Here is a 7,253-nt window from a genome sequence, read left to right as displayed (position 1 = left end):
TTTACGATGATATGTGAAATAATTGAAACCAAGCATTGCAATTAATACAAAAAATAATAAATGATAAATATACGAAAGAAGTTTCGTTTCATTTACTTAGGATAGGATTCCATGTTTTCGTTCATAAATTTCTGCTTCTTAATAAAACTGAGACGAACTATTTTTAGTCGCAAAGCTCAGTAAAGAACGAGTCTACATTGCCACAGCTTCGACGGCTAAATGGATGGGGTATTTTTTTCAGGCTGCCAGTGCCTCTTCTTTCTTTTTCTTTTTTCTTCTCCCCCTCCCCATAGCTGCTATTTATTTATTTATTTATTTATTTATTTTGACGGCTGATGGTAACTCAATACGCTTACTACACGGCCTCTTTTCACCCGTTCCTGACACTCCAATAGACGTTCTTACCATAAGGAGTTGGGGTGTCTATTTAAAAAGACGTTCGTAACATGAGGTTGAGGCTTGGGGAGCAGTAGCAGCAGCAGCAGCAACAACAGCAACAACAACAACAACGACGACGACGACAACAACAACAAAAACAACAACAACAACCGTACTATAATTTTAATCAAGGAGGGACACGCTTACACAGGATACGCTGGTTAGTGGGTACTGCTAGTATATAATATTCAATAGAGGATTGATTTTATAATACATACGCAATCTGCATAAATTAAAATATCATGTTTAAGCGTATTGTACAACCGAGCAACGCCCGGCATTCAGCTAGCTATATATATACATTAAGCAAAGAAAAGGTTTGTTTCACATCTCTCCTTACCTATCCAAAATAATAATTCAAGAAAATGATTTAGTAACGGTTCAAATCTAATTTTTTTAATTCATAGTTATATATATATATATATATATATATATATATATATATATATATATATATATATATATATAAAGTATATCCGTATAGATAATTTCTTTATTTACATGGAAATAAATATGCTGATCTCTCCCACCTGTTACCCGTAATTAATTAAACTTCTCGTCAACGAACGTTTTTTACTCTTCATTAACTTTTTAGGTCTCTCCACCTCTGCTTTCAAAACAATTTATATATATATATATATATATATATATATATATATATATATATATATATATATATATATATATATATATTGGCAGCAGTTTGAAAAGCATATCTTATTTTTCTTTTATTAATATTATTGGAATTTTACCCCTTTTCCCTTGTACATATTTGTGAATTATTCCATGCATTTCGGCCTTTGCATTATTTTGGACCATCTTCCAAATACGGGATTTCCTTGGATTTTACTTGTGCAAATGGAAATTCAATTAACTTTCTTGAAGTTATATTTTTGGATTTTAACGTCATTGGATTATTTATCTTTCCCCAGATTATCCATTCGCGTGTAATCACCTTTTTCTTCGCCATATTCCCTCTGCTTCACTTTTTTCTTATCAAGTAAGATCTTTGACTTACTTGTTGTTTCATCAAATACTTTTGTATAAAAAATCCGATCCCGCATTTTGCTAATTCCTACCTTCTGATGAGAAGGAAAGTATTTCTTCGAAACTCCGCGGATTAAAGACTATCCACTTATCAAGTGTTTCCTTTTCAGATTTAATATGTTTTTAACTCATTTCAAAGTGTTTTTAACATGTTTTATTAACTGTTTGCTCGCATATATATATATATATATATATATATATATATATTGTGTACAGAAAGTTGTTAGTTGAGACAGGTCATTGGTACCGTCGGTTTCAAGCCCGATAATAAGGCCCGTTTAAGGTATCCTTATCAAGCTCTCTTCAGCCAATATTCGTCTATCTTATCTATATATATATATATATATATATATATATACATATATAATTTCCTGATCTAGTTGTGTACCCATCGCAATGCCCCAGAAGAAAGTATTACATGCCTCCCTACAGTAACTTAGTCCACAATACATTGTAGTCTATATTGCACTGTAGAGAATTTACTGTTGATTTTATAAAATAATTTGATATATATAATGGCTTGTATTAAAGTTAACTTTAGTCAAAATTGCCCGTTCTTTCTTTCATTGGATTATTTCGATTATCGATTATCGATTATCGATACTAAACAAAACATACCGATACAAAACCTATCTATGAACACTACCAGAAACATAAAGTACCTCCGAGTGAAATTTTAAAAAATCGGCCCAGCCTTTTACGAGTCCATACGGAACGAACTCACACAAACTGACAAAGCACAAACAAGTAGTTTGCAAAGCTCCCAGTGTACTGCCTTCCCCATGTATCCGTGCCTGCCTTTATATTCTTTTTGAGCTAGTTTGCTTACTATGTGGTTTGCTGTACCATCTCATAAGAGTCTACGTTTTGTTGTGTTTTATCTATTTCAGCTTTAATGTGATTAGTTTTAATTGCACTCTTCCGTGCATCTGTGCAGTAATTTATTATTATTAGCTCACAAGGAGCTTTCACACAAGCCACTAAAGATCTCCCATTGAAAACATGTGGTTTTGCCTGGAAGCTGAGTGTTAACAAGTCTCCCCAGATGTCCAGCACTCTCTACCTCCTTCGATAGCATTTGCAAATAAATTTGTGTCATCGCAACAGCCTCTCACCATTGATTTCTCGCTGGCAGAGGCCATTGGTCTACACTAGAATATGAGTGTCGCTAAGCCTCGCCAATGTCCCAGTTCTTGTTGCGCTTGTCCAGCGGAGGTCTGGTCAGCGCTGTTTACATTGTATCTTGGTGTGGTGATTAGCTTTCCTGTGTGTTATGTATTTTTCTAGCTTGTGTGTGTGTGTGTGTGTGTGTGTGTGTGTGTGTGTGTGTGTGTGTGTGTGTGTGTGTGTGTGTGTGTGTGTGTGTGTGTGTGTGATTCTTCTACACAAACCAGTCTTCTTTCTCTGTCTTTCTTTTCACACATAATCGATCAGTGTCATCCTTTGGTCGTAGTGCATGATTATGAGTTTCCTGGTCTTCTAGTTGAGATAACTTAGTTCTTCTTTGTTTTAGTCCATAAACGCTCCAGAATAACTTATTAGTAATACTTCCAATGTGTTTATACCTTTTAGTAGGTTTCTACTGTATAGTTTAGTTTCTAGGAGTTTTCTGGTTCTTCTCAGGTATTTATTATTATTTACTCAATAGGGGTAGTTACACAAGCCATCATCAAAGATTTTTCACTGAGAACAACTTATGGTGTTCTCTGGAGTTTAAGTGACAACAAATCTCCACAGATTTCCAGTACTCTCTACCTCTTTCAATAACAATTGCAGATGAATTTGCATTATCATAACAGCCGCTTACCATTAATTTCTCGTTGATGGTGCCATTGGTCTTCAGTTGAATTTTTCTGGAAAAAAAGCCTCCCCAAGTCCCACCCCTCTTAGAACTCATCCAGTGGAGGTCTGGCTAGTGCTTTCTCTCCTCACTTATTTGGTGTAATATCTGTTTTTGGTGATATACACGCGAAGAATTTTTTTTTAATAAATAAAAAATAAAAAAACAAATATAATAAATGGGATAATGTCGATTAACTTACAATGATACAGTTTTCATGATTCCATTACATCTGTAGCATTTTCTGTCTAATTTGTGCCTATGTTAATCTCTGCATTCAAGGATATTCTTAATATTTCAGCCATTTTCATCATCATTATCATTATTATCATTATTATTATTATTATTGTTATTATTATTATTATCATCATCATCATCATCTTCTTCTTCTTCTTCTTCTTCTTCTTCTTCTTCTTCATTCCCAGGCATTTTATTCAACACGGGGCATGTCTGGGGGGATTTACGAAGATTTACTCTTTCAACTCTTCGAAATTTTGGAGTCGGAAAAAAAAGTTTAGAAGAAAAAATATTCACAGAAATGCATGAAATTAGTCATGTGATCGAAGCCCATCAGGGAAAACCTTTCTTACTCAAAAAATGTATCGGTGATGGCGTGTTGAATATCATTTACTGCATCGTCTTTGGAGAAAGGTATGTGTGTTCTTTTTAAGTTTCGTTTTGTGATTGTTGTTGTCGTTTTCTCTTCAATTCTTTTTATCAAGTCATCAAAATTTGCACTACTTAAATTCCTTCGATTCGAGAAGAGATCTTTTCAGCTAAGCTTTCTGAAGTAAGCCTTGTTTTTAATTTTTTTTTTTTTTATCTTAGCTAGGATGGATTTATGATAATCGAAAATAAACTACACTACCCTACAAAGGAGGAGATAATGCTTGAAAAAATGATACAAGACAGCAGAATATATATTACAGTACCTTCACCCCTAAATTTAATATATATATATATATATATATATATATATATATATATATAGAGAGAGAGAGAGAGAGAGAGAGAGAGAGAGAGAGAGAGAGAGAGAGAGAGAGACTAGCAGAAGTACCCGTCGTTGACTGGGTTCAAAAACAGCCTACAGAAAATGGACTATGATTGATATAAGTATGATAGGTTATGAAAAGGAGGGGGTTGTAAAGAGATAGGTTTTGATACTCAAAAATTTTACCCCAAGCAAAATATGATGAAAGTAAAGATAATTTTCGCGAAAATATATTTTTTATATCAACTTTGTTTCCATTCGTAGCAAAGAGTGACCAACAAAATTATGTTTCCTAACAAAGGGAAAATGTTATATGTATAATAATATAAATATAGAAGAAATAAATGTTACCATAGTCAATAAAAGTTACTTTTATGGTAGAAAAGTTCATTGGTGTGTATTTTTAAATAGTTTGTAAAAAAAATTTTTTTTTTAATTCACAAACCGGTTTAAAAAATCAAATCAAAATGGCAGCGACTTTGAAATGGAGAGCCCCGTTTTCAATTTGAAGGAGGGGCACCTGGGCATTCTATGTTAACAATTAAAGAGAGTTCCGTCAACGTAAGGAATATTTATAAACATATTTTAATTTTTTCCGTTATTTTATCCTTGAGGAATATTCGATTATAGCATGTGTAGTTTATATAAAAATTCATTTAAGTAGCTATTGCCTTAAATTTCGTTTTAATTTCGGTTCGCTGAAATTATTTCAAGTAAAGAGCATTAAAAACTATTTCAAAACAAAAATAAAACATGAACAGAACTTTTATTGACTATGGTAACATTTATTTCTTGTATATTTATTTTTTCGGAGTCGGTGGTTTTCAAAACTGTCTTTGTTTCTTTGTTTTTCGATATTTCGTCGATATTATTTAGTAAGAGTGTTTAGCAGAAAAGCCAACAAACGACTATCTATGGCGACACATCAAAGGCTGTAAATGACAAAGTTCTCTCTAATTCTCTCTCTTCTAATCTTGAGCGCGTGGTACAATGGGGGAAGAGGTGGCTGGTCACTTTTATGCATCCAAAACCAAGCTTCTATATTTACATCATCGGCACTCTGATCCCAATCTGGCATCAATTGAAATGGATGGCTCTCGTCTCGGGGAGGCTACATGTTTTGACAAGCTTCTGGGTTTGACCTTTACTCCTGATCTGAAATGGAACACGTATCAGGTCTGTTGCCAAGGACGCTAGGAAAATGGTGGGATCCTTCTACTGCTCCAGAAGATATTTCACTACTGATGTAATTCTGTATCTGTATAAAAGCCAAGTACGTCCAAGGATGCAGTACTGCTGCCACATCTGGGCAGGAGCTGCTAAAAACAGCCTATCCTGCCTTGACAATGTACAAAATAGACTTCGTGGTTTAGTGGGGGATGCCCTTTTCTCTTCCCTGCAACCTCTCTCCCACAGAAGAGACGTTGCGAGCCTGTCTTTGTTTTATCGTTATTTCCATGGCAGGTGCTCGTCTGAGCTCCAATCTCTGGTCCTCCCTCGCCAATCTTTCACGAGAAACACCCGTCTAGCTGAATCCACTGTGAAAAATTTCCCCCACTCTATATTTGTGTCTAAATCAAAACGCACATTCCATGAACAAAGCTTCTTTCTTAGAACTGCACGCCTGTGGAACTCTGTTCCGTCTGCCTGCTTCCCACCGAACTACAACTTGAATGTGTTCAAGTCCAACGTTAACAAATTCCTAATGAACCGCCCCCTTAAGTAAGACACTTCATCAAGTCTCCACACTAACGTAATGTACTTGCAATAACCCTTATCCCTGAGTGGCTTCCGGGCCTTGATAAGTGGTGATCACTGTGTAAAAAAAAAAAAAAGGTTGGAACAAGAAACGGCAATTTGTTCGCATGAGACAAGCGGGATGCAAAATAAACACAGAAATCGAACACGACAAAATTGCGAGAAAGAATGAGACGAACATTTCCAAATAATATAAAATAAATTTATTAAAGATAGGGAGAGAAAAATTTAATGAAAAAAAATATATTCAAAATTTATGGGATTTTTTTTTTTTTTGGATATTTCTAACATGAAAACTTAGCGAAAATCCTACAACAGAAAGAAAAGGGGTTAACAGCGTGACTAGACTCCACGCGACCATGAGGAAAAATTCAATCTTCAGTTTCACAGAAAGAGAAACAAAATTTTACTCACAATTCCTTTTTCTTTCTGTCTTTTTTGTTTGTTTGTTTTGTTTTGTCCTTTTTCTTTCCATGACTTATGAGCGACACATTTTGTCCAAGAGGGTTCTCTTGTGGTGGAAGAAAGTTCCAAATGACAAATTCAGTTTTTCAATACTTTTTCGTTCATCCCCTTTTTCATATCATGTCTGTTGGCATTCATTTTTGGTTATCCAAAATAGCTTTTCCGTGGTTTGCCTTTGGCTGGTATATTTTTTTCTTCAGCGCTCCCAGAGAGGACTCAGGGTGGACTCTAGTCAGAATGGGTGAGGAAAGGAGTTTCGCCTCTTGCTTTTTTCTTTCTTTGTTTCGCATCTCGGTCTGAAAATAGAATTGACAAAATCGTTTTTTTTTCTTTTTCCGTGGCTGATGAAATATTTCTAGCTGGTTGAATCCTTGGATTTCAAGATCGGATCACAGTGTAATAACTGTTCTGCTGTTATACGTCACCTTTTCTGTCCTCGGTCACTGGAAGAGAATTCCTTCAGACTGACTTTAATATTGGGTTTTAAAGGGATAAGGAATTAGTGGATTCTCGCTCAGTTCGAACATACAATCAAATGTTTATCTTATCGCTAGCACATAAAGAAAACATGTTTGATGTCGAGGTGGCCGTTTTTAATAATAATAATATATATATATATATATATATATATATATATATATATATATATATATATATATATATATATTTCTGTGGAAATATACTTTATTCACTTATAGTTCCTTTTCATATATA

This window comes from Euprymna scolopes, chromosome 32 (assembly GCF_053919585.1).
Source record: "Euprymna scolopes isolate OS-2025 chromosome 32, ASM5391958v1, whole genome shotgun sequence".
In the NCBI taxonomy this organism is placed as follows: Eukaryota; Metazoa; Mollusca; class Cephalopoda; order Sepiida; family Sepiolidae; genus Euprymna; species Euprymna scolopes.
Note: the sequence above shows the minus strand (reverse complement) of the source record.